Source organism: Mesoplodon bidens, assembly GCF_964165515.1.
Source record: "Mesoplodon bidens genome assembly, chromosome: 14".
Classification (NCBI taxonomy): Eukaryota; Metazoa; Chordata; class Mammalia; order Artiodactyla; family Ziphiidae; genus Mesoplodon; species Mesoplodon bidens.
Window position 1 is genome coordinate 37,220,946 of NC_138170.1, and position 25,385 is coordinate 37,246,330.

The 25,385-nt window shown below is 38.3% G+C and overlaps 1 protein-coding gene across 1 annotated transcript in view; it reads right to left on the minus strand.

Annotated features, from left to right (window-relative positions):
- Window positions 1-25,385, minus strand: part of COMMD1 (copper metabolism domain containing 1) — a 160,570-nt gene that overhangs the window by 58,579 nt on the left and 76,606 nt on the right. The window lies entirely within an intron of this gene.

The window sequence follows — 25,385 nt, forward strand, 5'->3', positions numbered from 1 at the left end:
AAGATAATATTAAAATAAGGAGTATCATCTGCATACATAACTGTAAACCTATATTCAAAACCTGGGGACCATAAAAGAAAAAATTTTAAGAGGATACATAGTCACCTTGTATATTGTAACTGTGTATTTTTATCAAATTGTAGAATATATTGGTTCTTTCTAAAGCTCAAAATAAATGGCAAAATAATATATTTTGGATGTCAGCATATAATATGCTCAAATAAATGTTAAAGGTCAAAACTAAGGCTACTAAAGCATCAGGAAATATTTTAAGTATATAGCATGTTAAGAGAATATGTATGTGACAAAGGAGATTAAAAGTGGTGCTCAGAAAAGGGAGAAAACACCACCACCACATATAAAGGATTTTTGCCAAGAATATCATAGATAGTGGTTCTCCACAAGGGGCGATTTTTGCCCCTGGGGCATTTGTCAACGTCCAGAGCCATTTTGGTTGTCACACTGGGGAAGCAAGGGAGGTATAATTGGCAACTAGTAGCTAGAGACCAACAAGGCGGCTAAACAACATGCAATGCACAGGACAACGTCCCACAACAAAAAATTATCCAGCACAAAACAGCAGTAGTGGGAGACTGAGAAACCCTTCTCTAGGTCTAATAGGAAATATAGGGGTCAGAGAAACAGGCTAAATTAAGAACTTCATGGTAATACAATTAGCAAAATCCAGAACTTGGGAAACTCTACAGGACAAATGACCTAATTTCATAAACTAGTAAAACTGCAAGGGAGAAAACCATGATGGGGATATACAGAGTAAATGAGACTTAAGAATCATATGAATCATAGACAGTGTGTGGACTAGAACAAAAAACTTTTAAAAACTGAAGTTATACAGTTGGGGAAGTTTTAACATCAGACCGTTGATGATGTTAAGATACAATTGTTAATTTTTTTCAGATGTGATAATAGTATTGTGGTTATACATGTAAAGAGACATATGGTTTTTACAGATGATTTTTGGAATTTGCTTCAACAATAATCCAATTGAAGATTTTGATGAAAACTAAACAGCTTTATCAGTCAACTGAAAAAAAATCAATCAAAATAATGGGGCTAATAAAACTACTGGATTCTTGAATTATAAAAGATACACATTTACAGTTTACATAAAGCATTGAAAGCTAATTTTTTAAAGTAAATATCTGCTAAATTATTACCAAACATTAAAGTGTGTCAAAATTGGAGATTAAGCCCCTGTAAATTTCAGAGAAAGCTATCGTCTCTCTTCTTTATGAAAACAACTTCCCTTCGCTTTCCACTGGAAAAATAAGACCTAAGAGCAGACCGATGTAGGAGTGATCATACTGGAAACCCTGTCTCTGCAAAGCTTCTTATATAAAACCATAACTGGAGTCATCTGGGCAGCAGAACTCTCCCTGGTGACTATTAGCTCCTACTCCATTCTTTCTGAATACGCTGGCATTGTCACTAGGTCTCTAAAGTATTCTAAAGTGAAGATTTTCCAAACTGCTGTTTGCTTTCATGTCCAAAACAGGCTAACATGAACTATCAAAATTAGGAACCCAAATTAGTTGCTACTTCTACTCATTTTTAAATTAAGACACAGGACTTGAAGACATTACTGTTTTTTTCTGTCACAAAATTATGCTAAAAATTTAAATGTCTCCAAAATATGCACAGCAATGCCCATATTCCAACATGATTCTATAGGAGGTGTTTCCATGTTGCCAGTAACTTTTACCTGACATGACACACATGCCAAAAAAAAAAAAAAAAGAGTAAAAACAATCCTATACAGGGTATGTTACTAAGAATAAAACAACCATTCTTAGAATTATTACCTATGCTCTTCTAAAGAATTAGCAATAACATAGTCAATTCACTAGATCAAATTACTATAGAGATGGCAAATATTAGAACCATGGCTTTATAAAATCTTATAGCTCTTCGTTTTGTACCAGCCAGAAGAGAAACATGAGCTGGAAATGTAGGATGCTGCACCTGTAGTCCACACAATTCAGAATTTATCCATGATATAATTAGACATATTAAGAATGAAACCACCAGGCTACCCTCTATCAATGATGGGGATTTAAGGTTTTAGGCTAGTGACTTTTGAGAAAACTACAAATTAATGGCACATGATATCATAATAGTACTAAGATAGTGGTTTATCATTAAAGAAATAAAAAAGGATTAGAGTATACATAAAACCAGGTGGTACCAAAATAAGTAGCAAAAGAGATCATTAGAATCCTCAAAAAAGAATTTTGACTAAAATTAAAGGAATTATAGGTGACAATGATAGTAGATAAATTGTGGAAAGAATGCATCTTTTTCTTTAGCCACTTAGGTTTTTTTAAAAAATTTATTTAATTTATTTATTTTCAGCTGTGCTGGGTCTTCATTGTTGCGTGGGGGCTTTCTCTAGCTGCAGCGAGTGGAGGCTACTCTTCGTTGCGGTATGCGGGCTTCTCATTGCGGTGGCTTCTCTTGTTGCGGAGCATAGGTTCTAGGCACACGGGCTTCAGTAGTTGTGTCACACGGGCTCAGTAGTTGTGGCTCGTGGGTTCTAGAACACAGGCTCAGTAGTTGTGGCGCACGGGCTTAGTTGCTCCATGGCATGTGGGATCTTCCCGGACCAGGGCTCGAACCTGTGTCTCCTGCATTGGCAGGCGGATTCTCAACCACTGTGCCACCAGGGAAGCCCCATTTAGTTATTTTCTAAGTGTGACAGGCACCACGAAACATACACATATCATATACCTTATATATTCATACACATAATATACATTATCTTTAACCTTCAAAATAACATTTAAAAGAATATGTTACTGTGCCCATTTTATGAATGAGAAAGCTGAGGACCATAATGGTTAAATGACTTGGCCAATAAGTATCAGAGGTGGAATTTAAGTCCAGGAATGGTAGGACCCAGAATCTACCATCTTTCCCCTATACCTTTCATGACAACATCACCTCCTTAGGAAACAGAGGGGCCTTGGCATCAAAGGGTGAGGTATACCCCCAAGAGAGACTAGCCCTAAGTGGCTAACAGTGAGGGAGAGCACCAATCACACAGCAACAGGTAACTAGATGGGTTGCTGAGTTATGACATAAGGTCTGACTGAACTCAAACAGGCCTGTGTCTGAATTCTAGTTCTATCTTCTACTAGTTAGTTCTGTGATCCTGGGCAAGTTACCTCACCTCTCCATGCCCAAGTTTTCCTATGTGCAAAGTAGGGATAGGAACAGTACATTGCCACCGGGCTTTTGCTTACCTGTCAGAAAGCAAATGGTATCTTTTTTATTATTATTGGCCTAGCACCCTTTTCTACCATCAACTAAAAAATGTCTCTTGCCATCTGGTTCTTCAAGAATTAAGTCACTAGCCACTGCAGACGCCAACCTTTTACACACCCTGAAAGAAGCTCAAGCTGGAGATGAGGAATGAGGCACTCTGTGCTGTGGGAAAAACTGGCAAAACAGGTCTTCAGATAGATATTTTCAGGAGAAAATTTTATGAATCCAATTTTTTGCATTGTATACCTAGAAAAGCATTAAAATCATTAACAGAGACATCTGCTCCTCGTAACTAGCAGCAAACTTCTATCGAGATGTGTGCTTGATTGCTTGCACCCCCTTTACCAAAATCATATATCTACTGTCCTCCCCTGCTACCTCTTCAGAGCAGTTCCTCAGAGCTATCTGAGAGGCTGTCTCCCAGGCTACAGTCCTCAGTAAGTTCCCAAATAAAACTGAACTCACAGCTCTCATGTTGTGTGTTTTTTTTCAGTCTACGCTTTGTTGAGAGGAAAAGAAATTACAGGTCAGAATGGTATTAGATAAGTTTGGGTAGAAAATAATATTATGGTAAATATTCTGAATTTTCAAAATACCATGCTGATAAGGTAACTCACACTAGTTAGATAAGGTAACATCACATTACATACTTACAGGAGCCTTAAACAAAGAACACTCTTAAGAGACTAGACAGGTAGAGAAAGGTCTTGTTTAAATTTGAATTTATACAGGTCCTGAAAAAGCAAGATTCTCTGAGATATTCATAGATAACTTTAAAGTTCTTCCCGACAGGTTCAATACAAAATTCCTAGTTAACCTCCCTGGAATGTAACCATCAACAGAAAAGATACAGGTATAATTTACTTATCTATAGAGCACAATCACATATACTATAAAGAAATTCACTAGGCTTGTAATTAACACTAAAAATCTTGTACATATTTCCTTTAGTTGAAAAAGATCCTACCTAGGTCTAGCTTTTTCTTGTGCAGATTGCAAGTAAAATAAAATACTGTCTCTAGCAGATTTAAATCCAAACACAGTGCAAAGATTTCTTCTACAACTTCATTACCCAAATACTGCTAATTATGGTTTAAAATATATATGGAGAGCATTTTTGACCAGAAAATATTAACACAAATATTTATTAATAAATTTTAAATCCTAAATGAAATGATGATCTTAACATTCTAGAATGGTGTCCAATAATAAGAAAGAACCTAAAACATTATCAAAGAGTTTAATTTTAAACCTCATTCAATTTCTTAATTAACCTTTTTCCTTATTATTAACCTGATGCAGTATAGCATTTTCTTGGACATATGCCAAAAATGAATCATTCAAGCCCTTCAGCCTTTTGTATGACATTTCAAAGTAAACAGAGAGAAAATAAACATTTTACTTAAATGAGTAAAAATAAAAGAAATAAACATTACTACTTTCAAGCTTAGAATGACTCTTTAGGAATAGGAAAACAAACAAACAAAGCACGTGAAAATGTGGAAAATACTAAAACTGATGAAGAATAAGAAATACAGATATCTCCAACACATAAAAATAATCTCTGAGAACACTTCTTGTATACTTTGGTGGGGGGGCATTTTTTCCTATGCAAGTAAATATATATTTCTAAAATTTGGATTATGATGGTTGCACACTGTGAATGTATTAGATGTCATTAAAAGTGGATTTTATGGACTTCCCTGGTGGCGCCGTGGTTAAGAATCCACCTGCCAATGCAGGGGACACGGGTTTAAGCCCTGGTCTGGGAAGATCTCACATGCCACGGAGCAACTAAGCCTGTGCACCACAACTACTGAGCCCACATACTGCAACTACTGAAGCCCTCACACCTAGAGCCCATGCTCCGCAACTAGAGAAGCCACGGCAATGAGAAGCCCGTGCACCGCAATGAAGAGTAGCTCCCACTCGCCACAACTAGAGGAAGCCCACTCGCAGCAATGAAGACCCAACGTAGCCAAAAAAAATTTTTTTAATATAATAAAATAAATAAATAAAAATTTTTTAAAGTGGATTTTGTTATATATATTTTACAAGATTAAAAATTTTTTTAAATTTGGATTTTACTATATATACTATATATACAGTTCTGTATTTTGCTTTTTTCACCTCACACTGAACATTATCTCATTTTCTAATATCATTAAATAATCTGTAAAAACATTGATTTTTTTAAAAATAGTGATTGTAGAGTATTTCATAGAGTGGATCTAAACATTTGTATGGTTATTCACTTATTCTCCCTCACTGGCCCCCATTCATTCACCTATTATTGGACATTCAGTTGTTTCTAATTTTCCATCACATAAATACCATAATAAATATTTATATAAATAAATATTTGTAGAATCTCAGGTTGTTTCCTTAGGCTAAATTCCTATGAGTACCCCTTCTTCCCCACAATGCACACACACTCAAATTTTCTTTTTGTTTTTGGATATTTTTTAAGTAATAAAAGTTTACTCTGTGCCACTGTTTTCTTCCCCTATCTCATTTTCCTCTCTTCACTCCTCAGAGGTACCTACTATTTACCACCCCATGCATATCTTTTAAGTGATCTGGATATTTTAAAAAACTTTTTATAAATGGTATACGTGAAATGCATTTCCTTCCTTTGACTGCACAGGAATCAAACTCAGCTACCAACACTTACTGTAGAGACTGAAGACCCACGATTTTAAACTCATTCATCTCTTTGCTCTTTGATTCCATTTCAGGTTTACAGACAAGTTTATCATTTATTAATGTGGCTAAGCCTTTTGAGTTTCTATTTTTTTAATTACTATTATCATTTCCACTAGAGCAGAGAGACTGCAAAGTATGAATTTACAAGTATTATGTTATTCAGGAGTACCCACATACTCAATTGTTAAAAGCAAACAAAAATGTGAAACTAGAATGAAAACACATTCTAAAAAAATATTTAAACAGACTGCTAAAAATACTTTACCCTCATAATTTGTTCACCAAGTAACTCAACTTACACTGGTCCCCACTTCATGTAAAGGAAAAGGAAGCACTTGGTATAAATAACATTAGAAGACTGATCTTAGAATATCTAACTTACAGTTTCTACAGCTATCCTCCTTCATTATCAATATTCAAAAGGTTAAAAAAAAGCAAAAAAAATTTCAAAAACTATGAATTAGCAACTTGCTTAGAGTCTCATAGAAGAATTAAAAACTACATTATAGGATGGGGTTCTTTCATTCTAAAATATAATGTCTAAAGAAAATATAACGCCAAAAAGAAAAATTCATTCAACCCCTACCTCACTCTCTGTATAAAAATTGACTCAAGATGGATCAATGACCTAAATACTTACACTGACCTATTTCTCTTAACCTAAATAAGGGTAAATCTTTATGACTCAGATTTGGCAATTGATTCTTGGACTTCACATTAAAAGCATGAACAACAAAAGAAAAAACAGATAAACTGGACTTCATAAAAATTTAAAACTTCTGTGCATCAAAGGGCATTACCAAGTACATGAAAAGACATCATATAGAATAGGAGAAAATATTTGAATCATGTATCTGATAAGAGTTTAATATCAAGAATTTATAGGGACTTCCCGGGTGGCACAGTGGTTAAGAATCCACCTGCCAATGCAGGGGACACGGGTTTCAGCCCTGGTCTGGAAAGATCCCACATGCTGCAGAGCAACTAAGCCCGTGTGCCACAACTACTGAGGCTGCGCTCTAGAGCCTGCAAGCCACAACTACTGAGCCTGCGTGCTGCAACTACTGAAGCCCATGCACCTAGAGCCCAGGCTCCATGACAAGAGAAGCCACCGCAATAAGAAGCCTGCGCACTGCAACAAAGAGTAGGCCCTGCTCACTGCAACTAGAGAAAGCCCGTGCGCAGTAACGAAGACCCAATGCAGCCAAAAATAAATAAATTAAACAAATTAAAAAAAAAGAATATATAAAGAACTCTTAAAACTCAACAACAAAAAAGACAACCTATAGTTTTTTAAAATATGAATGACTTTAAGCATATAGCATTCTTTTCTTTTTTTCTTTTTTTGCTGCGCTGGGTCTTCGGTGCGGCATACAAGCTCTTCATTGCAGGCTTCTCTCTAGTTGCAGAGTATGGGCTTCTCTAGTTGTGGCATGCGTGCTCCAGAGCACACAGGCTCTGTAGCTGCAGCATGCAGGCTTAGTTGCCCCACAGCATGTGGAATCTTAGTTCCCCGACCAGGTATTGAACCTGCATCCCCTGCATTGGAAGGCAGATTCTTAACAACTGGACCACGAGGGAAGTCCCTAGCATTCTTTTCTACAGGAGTTATTTCTACACTCACACTTTATGGCCACAGAGGGCAAGCTATATAGATATGTTCTTCAACTTTGCTTCCATGGTGGTGTTTTCATCCTTCAGCTTAATAGAAAGGCTAATGTCATAAACTTCATGATATAAAGGTACTGATCTCCTTGACTCAAAGAGTTTATATGAAGAGGAAACTGGAAACTTTCCACTGAAAGTGGAATTTACATGAATTCAGCATGTAAAGTAAGTGAGGCAGTGCTATCGTCAATACTTCTCCAATCTTGTACTCTTCATGTCTCCAATCTATCGCTGACTCCCTCCCAGCCTGCCTCCCTCACACTCTTTATTCACTTGCCCACTAAAGGTCCACAATTCTCAAAGTTCTACTCTTGGCCTTCATTCTGCTCCTCAATAACTTCTTAAATTCAATGGCCACTGAATGAATGCTCATGACTCCTAGACCTTTCTTTTTGCCAAGCCTACACCACTGAAACCCAGACCCATATTTCCAAATTCCTAATAAACATCTCAAGAATGGTTTAACAAAAGGAGCCAGAACTTGTTGGTTTTGAAGATTCTCAGTCTTTCCAGATGCAAACAATATTAAAGTAAGAAATGGCTTCCAAGAAAAGTTCAAATGCAAGGCATTGCCAAGAATACATGGTCTAAAAGACAAGGTTGAGAGTATAGCTATAAAATTCTTTGTTACAGCCTCAGAAAGCTCTAAGATGGTGACTCTGAGTACTATTCAGTTAGACAAAAGATGTTCTAAAGATTTAAAAAGTATGACTCACAGAGTCTTTTAATCAAACACTAGAGTTTCTAACATGCTAAAAGCCATTGTCCCTTAGCAGAATCCTAAAACAGAAAATGGCTTATCTCACACAGAGAGTTTTAGGTGTGGCTTTTACCTAATGGAGTGAGCTCAAATAAGATTTACAGGAGTGCCATAAAGTTGTTAAGAGAATTATACAGGCAGAAAAATCACCCATTTGGACTGAAAGGAGCAGAAACAGTACAAAATGAAGAGTCCTTTAGGTGTCCAAACATCTACAAGCAGGAAATAGGTAGAAGAAACTACACAGCTGCAAATGCAGGCTACCTTTCATAGAAAAGAAAAGAGAATGCAGAGTGTAGAAGTAAAAGCCCAAGAGATGGAGCTAAGAGCCATGGATAGTTACTCCCAGACTTTAAATTCTAATCAAGGAATTACCAGCCTATGCCCTATGAATTTTAGAAGTGGTATGAAGTAATGACACCTTTGTGCCAACATCTTCCCTCTCCTTGAACAAGAGTACCTATAGTGGTTACCTTCTTCTTACTCAACCATTGCATTTTGGGTGTTTGCAGAGTAGATAATTTGCCTCCTTAGTTTCACAGGTCTTCAGACAGAGAGGCAATGGACCCAAAGGGCTAAAATTAAAGAACTACATCTAAGAAGCCTCATCCAAACCTAGACTTGATTTAGATGACAACATCCTGGACTATAAGCTGATGCTATAAAGGAGAGACTTTTGCAGGATATTGGGAGAGGGTGAGTGTATTTTACAGGTGAGAGGAGTGTCAATAATTTTGGCTAGAGAGTGAACTGTGGTGGTTTGAAATATGTTCACAAATTCTTTGACACCTGCCTCAAAAGGCAGAGCCTAATTCCCCTCCCCTGGAGTGTGACTCACTTCTAACAATAAAAAAAAAAAAAAAGTAACTTCCAAAGAATAGAGTAGGGAAAGGGAAAAATATTAACTTTACAATGGAGAAACCTGGTAAATGCTACTACCTTAACGTGTGATAAAGGTTAACATCAACAGTGATGCCGTGTGTACTGCATTTATCCCCTAATATGGTGTGACAAGAAAGGCACTTCACCTCTGTTGAATTCTTTCCCAAAACCCACAACCCCAGTCTAACCATGAGAAAAACAACAAACAAGCCCAGATTGAGGGAAATTATACAGGATATCTGGTCAGTACTCTTCAAGACTGTTATGGTCATGAAAAAGAAGGAAAGATGAGAGACTGTCACAGGTCAGAGGAAACTGGGGAGATATGACAACTAAATGCAATTTAGTTTATTTAGCAATTCAGTGGTACTCTGGATTGGATCCTAGAACAGAGAGGAATAATAAATGGAAAAACTAGTGAAATACAAATAAAATCTGTAGTTTAGTTAGTAACAATATATCAGTGGCAGTTTCTTATTTTTACACATGTACCATGATAATGTAAAATGTTAACAGGGAAAACTGGATGAGTATAAGGGAACTCATTGTACTATCTTTGCAACATCTGTGTAAATCTAAAATTATTCAAAAATAAAGTTAACCTAAAGCCAGAAAAAAAATTCATACCTATTTCAGAGAGTTGGTAAGAGAACTGAATGAGTCAATGCATAAAATATTTTTAGAACAGTACCTGGAACATGGTGAGGATATAATAAATAATAGCTATAGTTATTCTGATATTAAACACTCAGCAGGTATTTGCTAAACAGATGAAAACTAAAACATACAGTAACAAGACAACAAGAGCTAACTTCATTAATTTCATACTTGATATACTGCGCTATCCCTCATTATTTCCCAGCAAAAATAAACTGTGACATATATTTACTTTTTTTTTTTCTTTAAAGCAGAAGTAATGGTGTTTAAGTCAGAGACTAGGTCATACAAGGCACTGCGGCTTCCTGCTTACTTTTTCTCTCTTGGATCACCCACTGTGGAAAAAAAACAGTTGCTATGTTACTTAGTGGCCAACAACAAGAAAGGAATTCAGGCCTCTTCCAACAGCCATGAGTGAGCCTGGAGGCAGATCCTCCAGTCCCATTCAAGCCGTGGGACGGGGGGGGGGGGGGGGGGGGGCGGGGCCCTAAGCTAGAATCACTTACCTAAGCTGCTCCCAAATTCCTATCACAATTCCTATGTGAGATAATAAATGTTTGTTGTTTTTTAAGCCCCTAATGTCGGGGGGCGGGTGGTAATTTGTTAATGCAGCAGCAGATAACTAACACATGGGTTCTCTCCCTTATCAATTCATCCAAAAATTTATCAAACACCTACTTTAATATTTTGAGGCTATAAGGGATACATATATTAATGATAAATTGTAGGCTTCTTGGGAATCCCCTGGTGGTCCAGTGGTTAGGACCCCCACGCTTCCACTGCAGGGGGCATGCGTTTGATCTCTGGTCGGGGAACTGACATGCTGCGCAGTGCAGCCAAAAAAATACATATACACACACACACACACACACACACACATAAATATATTGGCTTCTTGAAGGCATAAACTAACAAGGCACTGTAGTGGACATACACTGGTTTTGTTTGTCCAATGTACCTAATTCCTTTAGGAAACTACTCCTCACCTATTCCCTGTGGTATCAGCTCTCAATCTGTACCTTATCTTACCCCTGGTTAAAGAGCTGGGCAAATACTGCAAGTTTCAATTACCCTAATTCCTGTAAACAGTGACTTCTCCATGGGTAGCTATGTGACCTAAGCAGGGTAAATAAGAATTTCAGCCTTTAGTCAATGTATATACGTTGGGAAGAGAGAAGTACCTCTTTCCACTGGTATTGCAAAGCTGAAAAGATAAGTCTGGGCTTGACAGCCATCATTTTACCTCCACAGGGAGTAAGTTTGTTTACAGAATGACATGAACAGAGCCAGAGAGAGCCAAGAGGTATCTGAAGCCAAGAACCACTTCTGGGCTTCCTAAGTACATAACCTGCTAACCTCCTTTTTTTTTTTTGCTTAAGTTAGACACTAATATAGGTGCTTTGTTTTTCATTTTAAATCTAAGTTGTATGAAATGCCAAAGAAAGGTTCAAATACCCTGAGAATTCAGATTATCTGATCCAGCTGAGATAACTAGGGAGGAATTCATGGCAGAGATAATCAGTAATATGAACTCTAAAGAAGAGAGAGAATTTAACCAAGTGAAAATGGGGATGGATAAAGAACATTCCAAGTAGCAACAGAAAAGGATATGCATGTATGGAAAATACAGTCCCTCTTGGTAGGACTGTACAATATAAATAGATGATAGAGCATGGAAACCTTAAATTCTATTCCTAGAGGGCTAAGCTGTTTTTTCTAGACTAAGGGAATGTGTGACGGGGAGTTATCTATCATAGGATAACTGGTCAAACTCACTTTGTTTTTTTGTTTAATTAATTTATTTTTATTTTTATTTATTTTTGGCTGTGTTGGGTCTTTGTTGCTGCACACGGGCTTTCTCTAGTTGCACGGAGCAGGGGCTACTCTTCGTTGTCATTAAGCAGTGTACAGGCTTTTCGTTGCAGTGGCTTCTCTTGTCGCAGAGCATGGGCTCTAGGCACGCAGGCTTCAGTAGTTGTGGCACGTGGGCTTCAGTAGTTGTGGCATGCGGGCTCAGTACTTGTGGCTCGTGGGCTCTAGAGTGCAGGCTCAGTAGTTCTGGTGCACGGGCTTAGTTGCTCTGCAGCCTGTGGGATCTTCCTGGACCAGGGCTCGAACCCGTGTCCCCTGCATTGGCAGGTGGATTCTTAACCACTGTACCACCAGGGAAGTCCCAAACTCACTTTGTGATCAATGTTGTTCGGATGTCACCACTCAATTAGTTATGCACTCATGAGCTTTATCATCATAATTCAGTTCTTGTTTCTCTACTATAACCACAGACTATTAAATGACTTATTAAAATTCAGATATACTTTCACTATTAGTGACTTCCTCTAATCTACTTAAGTTAATAACCCTGACAATGAAAAGGATGTTGAACTTATTTGGCAGTTAATCTGAGCTCATTCCTAGTGACTACCACTCATTATTAAGTGCCACCTGTAACTTGGGTGATACTACTGAGCTCTCTTTGATTAATTACAGACAGAACTATCTAGAAAGTTCAGAAACATGATAAAACTGAAACTTAGCTTCTAAATTCAAATGTCCCACTTTCTGTTCCCTCAATTGAGAAATCATTTTTTAAGAATCCATTCAGAAGTGTTAAGGCCTTACACCATATATAAAAATTAAATCAAAATGGATCAAAGACCTAAACATAAGAGTTAAAACTATAAAACTCTTAGAAAAAAACAGGGGAAAAGTTTCATGACACTGGATTTGGTAATTATTTCTTGGTCATGATACTAAAAGCACAGGAAACTAAAGAATAAATAGATATATTGGACTACCTCAAAATTAAAATTTTTTGTGCATCCAAGGATATTATCTAGAGTGAAAAGACAACCCACAGAATGCAAAAGAATATTTGTAAATCATATATATGATAAGTGATTGATATCCAGAATATATAAAGAACTCCTATAACTCAACAACAACAGACAACCAGATTAAAAAACAGGCAAACGACTTGAGTAGACATTTCTCCAAAGAAGATACACAAATTACCAATAAGCACATGAAAAGATGCTCAACATCACTAATCATTAGGGAATGTTCACATCCATTAGGATGGCAATTAAAAAAAAAAAAAGGAAGGAAGGAAATAACAGATGTTGATGAGGATGTGCAGAAATTAGAACCCTCACACATTGCTGAAAAGGATATAAAGTGGTTGCAGCCACTGTGGAAAACAGTTTTGCAGTCCCTCAAAAACTTAAACATAAAATTACCATATACTCTCACAATTCTACTCCTAGGTATACACCCTATGCAGGGAATCAAACTGATACTTGTACACCATGTCCACAGTAACATTATTCACAAAAACCAAAAGATGGAAACAACTCAAATGTCCATCAACAGATTAATGGATAAATAAAGTGTGGTATATACATACAGTGAAATATTATTCAGCCTTAAAAAGCATTGAGGGCTTCCCTGGTGGCGCAGTGGTTGGGGGTCCGCCTGCCAGCGCGGGGGGTGTGGGTTCGTGCCCCGGTCCGGGAGGATCCCGCGTGCCGCGGAGCAGCTGGGCCCGTGGGCCGTGGCCGCTGGGCCTGCACGTCCGGAGCCTGTGCTCCGCGGCAGGGGGGGCCACAGCGGTGAGGGGCCCGTGTGCCGCAAAAAAAAAAAAAAAAAAAAGCATTGAAATTCTGAGACAATGCTACAAAATGGATCAATCTTAAGACATTATGCAAAGCGAAATAAGCCAGACACAAAAGGGCAGTTATTGTGTGATTCCACTTATATGAGGTACCTAGTAGAACAGGCAAATTCAAAGACACAGAAGGTAGATAGAGATTACCAGGGGCCAGAGAGAGGTGACAATGGGGAGTTATTGTTTAATGGGTGCAGAGTTCCTGTTTGGGATAATAAAAAAGTTCTAGACATAGAGAGTGGTGATGGTTACACAACACTGTGAATATACTTAATACCACTGAACTATGCACTTAAAAATGATTAAATGGTAAATTTTATGTATGTATAGTTTACATAATAAAAAAAAGTGCTAAGAATGGGCTTGGGTCAGAGGCCTTCATCTTGGCAGTAGAGCAACATACATGGAATGAAGCCCACAGCCCACCAGCCAGTACACAAATACTAGACAAACACAAGCAGTTTCAACATTTCTGGGCAGGATACACTGTCACCCTGAGTTTAGCACAAAAATTGTTTCCAAATCCTCTTAAGGCTTGGTTTCCTGGCTTCCTCTCAAGCACCCCAACTGTCCACAAGAATAGAACCAAAGAGCCTGAATGGTAACAATCTGAAAGAAGTCCAACACCAGGGGCTGCCTATTGGCAGGATATTAGTCAGAAGCCAAGGACTTCAGCTGTGCTAAAGCCCTCTTCTCATAGGTGCAACGAGTTTGCAAAGACAAACACTCGTATCTCTACCTCTTTAAATCTTTATATTGAAGCGTAATATACGTACAGAAAAGGGTACATCATAAGAAACAATGAAGTAATAAAATTACTTCAGCACGCCAAATGTTAATTTCTTTTTTTTTTTTTTTGCAGTACGCGGGCCTCTCACTGTTGTGGCCTCTCCCGTTACAGAGCACAGGCTCCGGACGCGCAGGCTCAGCGGCCATGGCTCACGGGCCTAGCCGCTCCACGGCATGTGGGATCTTCCTGGACCGGGACACGAACCCGTGTCCCCTGCATTGGCAGGCGGACTCTCAACCACTGCGCCACCAGGGAAGCCCCGTTAATTTCTTTTGATTTACTTTTTTCCCCAGAAGAAGGGCTGGGGAAAAACTCAAGTTGTGTATTAGATGGCCAATTTATCGATAAGACTGTTAAAGACTAGAGTTACCAATTTACACTAACATATTCATGCAAAAAAAGAGTTGTCCCCAATTCCTCACTTTCTTTCATTTTCTACATCCCTTCCAACCCATCCCAAAGCAACTCATCTACAATACATGAAAATGTTTCTCCTATCTGCTCACTTCTCTCCACATTGACTGTTAAAATTATCTCCATCTTCCTGGCTAATATTATATTACCTGGACCAGTACCATAGTGCCCTCTAAGTGTTCTCTTGGCTTCACTTTTTTCCCTTTTGGCACAATAATGGTTTGTATTATCTCTGGGCGTGCCAAATTTTTTTTTTAATTTATTGTATTTATTTATTTTTGGCTGCATTGCTGTGTGTGGGCTTTCTCTAGTTGCGGCGAGTGGGGGCTACTCTTCCTTGCGGTGCGTGGGCTTCTCCCATTGCAGTGGTTTCTCTTGTTGTGGAGCACGGGCTCTAGGCATGCGGGTTTCAGTAGTTGTGGCACACGAGCTCCAGAGTGCAGGCTCAGTAGTTGTGGTGCACGGGCTTAGTTGCTCCGTGGCATGTGGGATCTTCCCAGACCAGGGATTGAACCCATGTCCGCTGCATTGGCAGGCAGATTGTTAAACACTGCGTCACCAGGGAAGCCCCTGGGCTTGCCAAATTTTGAAACATGTTACAATAAAATTTAAAAAGGAAGGAGATTGTCATAATTGTGGGAAAGAGGTAAAAATGTGGAATGAAGATTGTCAGAAGTCCACGTAACCCCATTTTGAAGTGGAATATTAATTTTGGCTCTGTTCATTCTGTATACCTAACCTTGCTAACAGAATGAGGATGAAGTTTGGGGGTTTTTCTGTTTTTACCTTGAGACCCCATTTTACCTAACTACTACCACACAGAGATTTGTAAGCAAAAGAGAATAGCTTTTAACGTGCAAAAAAACAGTTCCAACCACAGTGATTTTTTTAAATAAGTTCTCGGTATCATGGCTTCACTCTTGATTATATTATTCATCCTTCACACATGCATCAGGGATCCTATGAGGACATAAATCACATTGCATCAGTCCCTTGTTTGAAGCCCTTCAATGGTTCCCTATTATACTTAGAATAAAAATTCAGATTTCCTACCAAGGCCAACTTCTTGCCTTTGCTGTTCCCTCTGCAAGTATTTTGTGCTCTCAGACCAGCTTGCCTCCTTAGAGAAGACTTCTCTCTCTCAAATGAAAGCAAAAGCCCTTTTTTAAAGGCTTTTAAATAATTTTTAACATCTCCTCCAGTGAGCCTGATACCCAGTGATGCTGAGAACCACTGTAGTAAATGAGTCTTGCTTTTGCTTACAATGATTTTTCTGCCAATTTACTTCTTGGTACCTGTTACCACCTGTGGATTAAGAAACTGGAAAACCAACATGTTGGAAGTGGAGGAAGGAAAGAAGGAAGGGAGGGAGGGAGGAGAAAGAGAGAGAGAGGAAGAGAGGAAGGGACAGAAGGAGAGGGAGGGAAGGAAAGAGGGGGAGAGGGAGGGAAGGAGGGAAGGAGGGAGGAAGAAAGAGAAGGAGAGAACGAAAGAAAGAGAGAGGGAGGAGGAAGGGAGGAAACAGGGAAGAAGAAAGGAAGGAAGGAACGAAGGAATGAAGGGAGGGAGGGAAGGAAGGACGGAAGGAACGAACGAACGAACGGACGGAGGGAGGGAGGGAGGGAGGGAAGGAAGGAAGGAACGAACGAACGAACGAACGGAGGGAGGGAGGGAGGGAAGGAAGGAAGGAAGGGAGGAAGGGAGGAAGGGAGGAAGGAAGGAAGGGAGGAAGGGAAGGACAACCTGTACTAATCCAGTGCCAAAGGTCACACCTATGTGCTAAACCCAATGGTTATGTTCATAAACTCTAGAGAAGTCATACTACCTGTACGAACTTTTTTGTTTTTCTTAGTTCATGACATTTAACTCTGAATCAGAGTTGAAATCAGAGAAACCAAAAGCAAATGTACCTCCTTAGAGCTGCCTTCCTCAGCTTCCTGGGTAAGGAGAGCCATTTCCTCTTCTGAGCTTTGATAAGGCTCTTCAGTCTCTGATACACTTTCTTACACTAATTACTACTATTTTTTGTTTACTGTCAGCTCCTTAGGATAAGAGGCTTGGCCGTATTGTTCACTGATACATCCTCAACACCTACACAGTGCATGATACATGGTAGATGCTTAGTAAAATAGTGAATTATATGATTCATTTATTCATTCAACAACTATTTCCTGAACATCATGTGCCAAGCAGCATCCTAGACTTTGAGAATACAGCTGTGAACAAAACAGCAATAATCCTCATCCCATTACATGCTAATGTGGAGCACAGACAAGATTAATAATTACAATAAAATATACAGCATGGTAGATAGTCATAAGTGCCAAGAAGAAAAAACAAAGCAGAAAAAACTAATCTATGATGATAAAAGGTAGATCAGTGGTTGTCTAGGAACTGTGCTGGAGAGAGAGAGATGGATTGTACAGGGGAAGAGAGAGACTTTTTTTTTTTTCTTGCAGTACGCGGGTCTCTCACCGCTGCGGCCTCTCCCGCCGCGGGGCACAGGCTCTGGACGCGCAGGCTCAGCGGCCATGGCTCATGGGCCCAGCCGCTCTGCGGCATGCGGGATCCTCCCGGACCAGGGTACGAACCCGTGTCCCCCACATCGCCAGGCAGACTCCCAACCACTGTGCCACCAGGGAAGCCCAAGAGGGAGACTTTTAAGGGATGATGAACACATTCTGTCACTTGACTGCCATGGTGGTTCCACAAGTGTATATACCAGCCAAAATTAATCAAATTGGACACTTCAAATTGATACAGTTTATTGTATGGAAATTATAGCTCAATAAAGTTTTCAAAAATTAAAGCAGAAAGTGGAGGACTAAACTTTTAGAGAGGTGGTCAGTGAAAGCATTATTGAGAAGGTGAATTTTTTTAAAAAGACCTCAGGAAAGTGAAAAGGCTAACTCTATAAATATGTGAGTGAAGACCAATCCAGAGAGAGGGAACAGCAAATGTACAGACCCTAAAGAGGGAGCACACTTAGCACGATCCATGAATCAGCAATCAGCATGGGTCTAGCTAGAGCAGACTGAGCAAGGGAGAAAGCTATTAATCTGATTGTGAAAGGAAGCCCCTAGAGTGAGATGAGAGCCATGAATACATTAACTGACTTAGGCTTTAACAGAGTCACTCTGTTGACACACTGCTGTGTGTTGACAATAGGCTAAAGAGCAGATGCAGAGAGGTCAGTTAGGAGAATGTTACTGTAATCTAGGAGAGAAGTAATGGTGATCTGAACAGAGTAGAAGGGAGTAGTGAAAAGTAATCAAATTAAACCCAACAAGATTTGATGATGAACTAGATGTGGGCATGAGAAAAAGAGGATATGAGCCGGAAGAATGGAGGTACCACTGACTGAGATGATAAAAAATATAGGAGGAACAAAGATGGGAGGCAAAGAAGGAACTTAGTCTGGGGCATATTCCATTTTTTGATACCTTTTTCACATTTAAATAGAGTTCTCAAGTATGTCATAAGTATATACCTGGAATTTAAGGGAGAAATCCAGTTTGGAGATATAAATTTGGGAGTTGTTAGGCTATAGATAGTATTTAAATCCATAGAACTGGGACTTCCCTGGTGGCGCAGTGGTTAAGAATCCGCCTCTCGATGCAGGGGGCACAGGTTCGAGCCCTAGTCTGGGAAGATCCCACATGCCGCAGAGCAATTAAGCCTGTGTGCCACAACTACTGAGCCAGCGCTCTAGAACCTGAGAGCCACAACTACTGAAGCCCACGCACCTAGAGCCCATGCTCCACTACAAGAGAAGCCACCTCAATGAGAAGCCCACGCACCGCAACAAAGAGTAGCACCCACTTGCCGCAACTAGAGAAACCCCGCGCGTAGCAATGAAGACCCAATGTAGCCAAAAATAAATAAATAAAATAAATTAAAACAAACAAACAAAAAACTAAATGAGATCACCTAGGAAGTGTGTTGGAGATAGGGAAGAAAACAGGACCAAAGACTTAAGCCCAGGGACACTCCAACATTGAGAAGTGGGGTAAATGAGAAAGAACCAGCAGAAAAAAGAGATATGAAAAGGGAAAAAAAAGGAACGGACTAGAAAATTAGGGGGAAAATTAGGCAAATGTGGTGTCCTGGAAGACAAGTGTTTCAAAGAAAAGAGAAGTCAAGTATGTCAAATGTTGCTCATGGATCAAGTCTCAAAAGGCTGTCATTTAAGACCAAAATAAATGCAAAATCATTATATAAATTTTTGAACAGAGGCTTGGTTAAGAAAACCAAGCATATTAATAGTAGAGCATTCTAATCTTAATACATCAAAAATATTAAGTACCACTTATTATTACACAATTCTTACATAAAACATACCCCCAAATGTCTACTTTTTAATGGGTAAATTATCAACTACTGAAAAGTTCTGATTTTAATTGTTTCAAAACTAGATGACCACTTACATTTTTTCCCCACTAGCTATTACCTATTCTCTGTTATGTAAATATTCATTCTAATTAGTAACGTTAAAAGTTTTTTAGCATCTTTTTCTCTTTTGTAAAACATTTCCTTCGTACAAGGTATTTTTTGTAAATAGTTAATTCAGAGTTATTCAGAATTTAAATATTAAGTTGTGGATCTCCATGTTTGTTTTTTAGCAAAAAATGAACACAATGAAAATCACAATGGCTTTCAAGAAGGACCAAATTTTTATTCTATTTATTTTCTGTGTTGTTATAGACTTTAGGCACTGTCCTTCTACAAATTATATCTTGGAACTGTAAGTTTAGGACCACAACTTTAGAAAACAAACTATTATGAAACACATCTTTGAGCTACAAAAAAGGGTTGACCCATTCAGAATTAAAGTTTAAATAAACTCAATGTTCAAAACCTGATATAAAATATAAAATGGAAAATTCCTTTATTTAAAAAAAAAGTGGGACTTCCCAGGTGGCACAGTGGCTAGGACTCCGCACTCCCAATGCAGGGGGCCTGGGTTCGATCCCTGGTCAGGGAACTAGATCCCACATGCATGCCGCAACTAAGAGTTTGCATGCCACAGCTTAGGAGTCCACCTGCAGCAACTAAGAACCGGTGCAACCAAATAAATTAATTAATTTAAAAAAAAGTATTCTAAACTGATTTAAGCATCCTCAAGCTGTTAAATTTCATCAATCTGTACTGACAAAGGGTGGTTTGTTTATTAGATTAGCTTGACTAATTTCTCTGGAGGCTTTCCTTTATTACATTGTTAAAAGTGAAAATCCAACCTTAAAAACAAGAATTATCAGAAATAGACGAAGCATTACAGCATGTATAACCAAATAAGATTATCTAAACTTTCCTCCATAGCTACTGAGAATAAAGCAACATGACCTCAAAACGGTGAGTAAGTGTTAATAAAATAAAATGGCATTTTATTTACTCTCTATATCCCATCTTTACAAATTTTCCCATATATTGGTACACATATAAATGTATGTATGTATGTAAGAGAGAAAGGGCATGAGAAAGAGAATGTGCTTTAAATTTTGCTTCTTCTATGACACAAAGCAGGGAGTTGTGGTGGCTCTACTCCGGCTTATGAAGCTACAATGCTACGTAAGAGAACTCAGCATAAACTGATTATTAATCACAGGTTTTAGCAGGTTCTTATTCCTTACCACCAGAATTATACAAGGAGATCAGTGTACCTTGTTGTAGAAGGAATTGTGGAAATTAAAAACAAGTGATTACTTTCTTTTGAGATTAGATGTTTACCTGTGTAAACAAAATGCTGGCCTTTTAATCCAGAGCCTAACCTGTCTTGATCCTAGAAATCAGAGTGTGTCTACCATTGTATATACTCTTTTTTTTTAACCATTGTATATAGTCTCTTGATATGTGATATTCTCTAATCTAACTGCTTGAAAATGACAGAATTGAGCATATGATCAGTTGGCCAGAAAAAAATTACATCAGTAAAGGTAGATTCTATCTTCTTCCCTCTGTCTGCTGAAAACACAACCCAAAACTAGAGGAGTTTTGGTACACTAAAACTTAAGTCTAGAAAAGGCAATAACATTATTCATTGTTTTAAAAAGACAATATGGACTTCCCTGGTGGTCCAGTGGGTAAGACTCTGCACTCCCAATGCAGGGGGCCTGGGTTTGATCCCTGGTTGGGGAACTAGATCCTATATGCATGCCACAACTAAGAGTTTGCATGCCACAATTAAAGATCCTGCATGCCGCAACTAAGACCAGTGCAGCCAAAATAAATATTTTAAAAAAATAAAAATAAAAAAGACAATAAAGAAACAGAGATTTATATTTCAGGATCTCTACAGGCAGGGAATCTCTAAATGCTTATGAAAGAACAATTCAGCAGAAGAAAGAAGAAATAATTTACTACTAAATGGTTTAGCATGGAAGCTGTGGCTAAATGTTTCCTCACAAAACATCTTACTGGTTTTGAAAAACAAGAAGTCACAAAAGAAAAACCAACATGTCTTTATAAAATGCCAAAATTCAGTCTCAAAAAAAGAGAAATAACCATGTATGAGACTCTACTAAGCATATAAATTATCTCCCCAAAAGTTACTGCTTAAAAAAAGAAAACACTCTATGAGAATTTCTATTTAAGTTCCAGGAAAGGAAAACAGTGGTATTAATGAAGTAAGCAGAACAATAAAACTTTCCTAAAGACACATGCCAGATTGCAACAGTCCTCAAGGCTTAGGTCCCTCAGTGATTTATGATCAAATACGAAAGGATCTCAATTATACGAGTAAAACACTGATGTTCTTCCCTTTGGACAAGAAATGTTCACCACAGAGTTTTCTGTGTACTTTTATAACTGAATTCATGTTTTATTCTTGCAAAAATTTTATTTCTGTTGAAGAAAAACATTCACTACAAGAAAGGTATTTAGGTCACTAGTGCATAGTCATTTTCTCTAGCTTTACATATTTCCATAAATATATACTGCCTTAGTTACTTCTCTATTACTTTGCCTTCCTCATATCCCAAAGGCATTATATATTGTGGTTAATAAGAAAAAAAAGTTAATGCATGCACTTGGCTGCCAATTGTCAAATGCACTTTTTGGACCAAAGAAAGAAGTAATGCAGACAAACTGAGCAGGAGAGAGAAATTTAAATAGAGAGGGAAAGAGAGAAAAAACCTACCACATCTAGTGTATGAATAAATAGTCCCCAAGCACTTCATAAATTATGGCAAGTAGAAGTAATATGCCAACATATACTGAATTCTCACTGTAAAAATTTAATACCAAGCTATATTAACATTTCAAATCAGAGTAGTTGGCACCTTTAACACAGTGGTTCTCAACCTTGGATGAATACTGAAATCACCAGTTTTTAGTTGTTGTGTTCTTTTTTTTTTGGCCACACCGCGTGGCATGCGGGATCTTAGTTCCCTGACCAGGGATTGAACCCGTGCCCCCTGCAGAAGAAGTGTGGAGTCTTAACCACTGGACCACCAGGTAAGTCCCCCTACCCTTGTTTTTTTTTTAATCACCAGTTTTAAAGAATACTGATGCCCAGGTCCCATCCCCACAGATTCTTACTTAACTGGTCTGAAGTACGTCCAGAGCATGAAAAATTTTAAAGCTCCAAAAGTGATTCTTATGTGTAGCCATGATTGAGAACCACTGATTTAAAATGACAGAAATTGAAGACAGTAATTTAGTTGTTGGGGTACATGGACACACACACCCCAGAGTTCAAAAAACTTGCTCATTCTGCTTAGAAGCAACCTCTTAATATCCTAGAATCATTAATTCTCTCACAAGCTCATCCAATGACAGCAGTGTAAAAATAACTTTGCCTTTGTTGCCTATACGTGTTCTAAAAACTGCTAAGTTGATTTAGTAGAGTATTTCATAAATAACATTCACCTAGAAGCTGACAGAAGTACTAACCAAGGATCCAGGCCTCACAAAAACATTTCCGGTAGGATCTGGGTTGTATATTTTACTGCCAGCCTAGGTTCTATTACAGTTTACTTCTTTCTTTACAACTTTTCTTGATTTAAGAATATATTTGCGTTCAAAGGATTTTGTGGGTTAAAGTGCATTTTCAATCATTTTCACAGTGACCATTTTCTTTACAACTTTGAAGTATAAGTAATGTACAATAAACTGCATATCTAAAGCATGCAATTTCATAAGTTTTGACATACATATATTTACATCCATAAAACAGCTGCCACAATGAACATAAACATTTTTTCACACTTAAAAATTTTCATGCACCCCTCTGTAATCTAATCTATTCCTCCCTCTACTCTTATGCCCAGGCATCTGCTTTCTGTCACTATAGATTACGTTGCATTTTCTAGGATTTTATATGAGTAGAATCATACATTATGTTAAAAAAAGCTTTTATCTGGCTTACTTCACTCAGCAAATGATTTTGAGATTCAACCATTTTGTTGCGTATATCAAAAGTTCTTTCCTTCTTATTGCTGAGTGATATTCCTATCAACGCTCATGATTATTGCATTGTATAACCAACATGTTTTATAACCAACATGTTTTCTTGGCACAGACTATCGTGAGAAGCTAACAAAAGCTCCTAGATGTTGGTGTCAATGGTTTTTGGAAAAACTAAGTCTGGTGATCCCCATTTTATTTTTTTAAATTAAATTAAATTAATTTATTTATTTATGGCTGCATTGGGTCTTTGTTGCTGCGCTCGGGCTTTCTCTAGTAGCAGAGAGCAGGGGCTACTCTTCGTCACGGTGGATAGGCCTCTCACTGTGGTGGCTTCTCTTGTTGCAGAGCACAGACTCTAGGCATGTGGGCTTCAGTAGTTGTGGCTCGCAGGCTCTAGAGCACAGACTCAGTAGCTGTGGCGCACGGGCTTAGTTACTCCGCGGCATGTGGGATCTTCCCAGACCAGGGCTCAAACCCATGTCCCCTGCATTGGCAGGCAGACTCCCAACCACTGCACCACCAGGGAAGCCCCAATCCCCATTTTAGTTCTCACTTTACCACTTATCAGCTATGTTTGAAGCAAGTCACTTATCTGTCACATACACCTTCTCTGGAAAATGAGGATATACCACCTCACCTACGTAATTCACCTTAGATGAGTACTTAAGGACTCTCTGACTTCTAAGACCTATTGATTCTATTGAAATAGGTAAACCTTCTAAAAAGATAGGAGTGCCCATCTGTTTATATACTGTCTGTGGCTGCTTTTGAGCTGCACCAAGAATGATGAATACTTGTGACAGAAACTGTATAGCTGTCAAGCATAAAACGTCTGTCCTCTCAAAAAAAAGTTTACCAACTTATTCTAAGTAATCATGAAATGTTCCTGAAGCTAGCTAAAAAATCATGTGTAGGGCTTCCCTGGTGGCGCAGTGGTTGAGAGTCCGCCTGCTGATGCAGGGGACACGGGTTCGTGCCCCGGTCCGGGAGGATCCCACGTGCCGCGGGGCGGCTGGGCCCGTGGGCCATGGCCGCTGGGCCTGCGCGTCCGGAGCCTGTGCTCCGCGGCGGGGGAGGCCACAGCAGTGAGAGGCCCGTGTACCGCAAAAAAAAAAAAAAAAAAAAACATGTGTAGTGATGTTTAGATTTACTGATTGACAAAAACACATTCTACTGTTCTAAGAAAAAATGTTTTTTCTTGTTACTTTAGCTAAAAAAAATGAAAGAAAAACCATAGGAACTTAAAAATAGATTTTTTAAATCCCTGTGTCAATACCCAATAAATTCAGATGGTATATAAGTTACTAAAATCAAAAGGCACATTATAAACCCCAGTTCAAGAAATATTAGGAAAATATCGAGTTAAAGAAATACTATAATAGTTTTCTAGGAAAGTCAAAGTAGATATGTATGTTTTCATATTCCTGCCCAAATGATAAATACTTGACAAAATGAAATAATCACTACTTTCTAGGAAAGTCAAAGTAGATATGTATGTTTTCATATTCCTGCCCAAATGATAAATACTTGACAAAATGAAATAATCACTACTGCCAGAATAAAAAATGAACAGCCTATAAAAATGGCTGGTGAAACTTAGGTATCCAAGAATACTTCCTGCACCTTTCTGTCAGATTTTTGGTCTAGGAATAATAGGAAGAAGGCTGTATAACACAGTGGTTAAGAAAATGGACTTTAGGATCAGAGAAACCAAAGTCAGTAAAGGCAATTAGCACTATTGTAAAATAACTGAATAAAAGGTCCTCAAAATATATTTTGAAAAAGAACAATTTTTTAAAGGAATTATCTTTTAAATTAAAATTAAAGTCATTAGGGAACTACAAATACTGGAAAAACCCTAAGAAACTCAAGAAGGGATTATGTGAGGAAACCTGCCAGCTAAAAAAATGCGCTCATCATTAGAAGAAAAGATATAAATTTCTATTATAGGATGTAATAGAACCACTTATTTATTTATCTGAAAATAAATCTGGTTAGCTAATTCAATGATCTGGGTTTTCTCTTCCTAATTACAAGTTGCTGCTTTTTTTTTTTCCCAAAAGACATATACCAGGTCATTAAAAGTCTGATCTGGCAGTCATCTGGAGTACAAACTGAAGACTTCAAAGAAAAACCATGTAGATGTCTGCTAT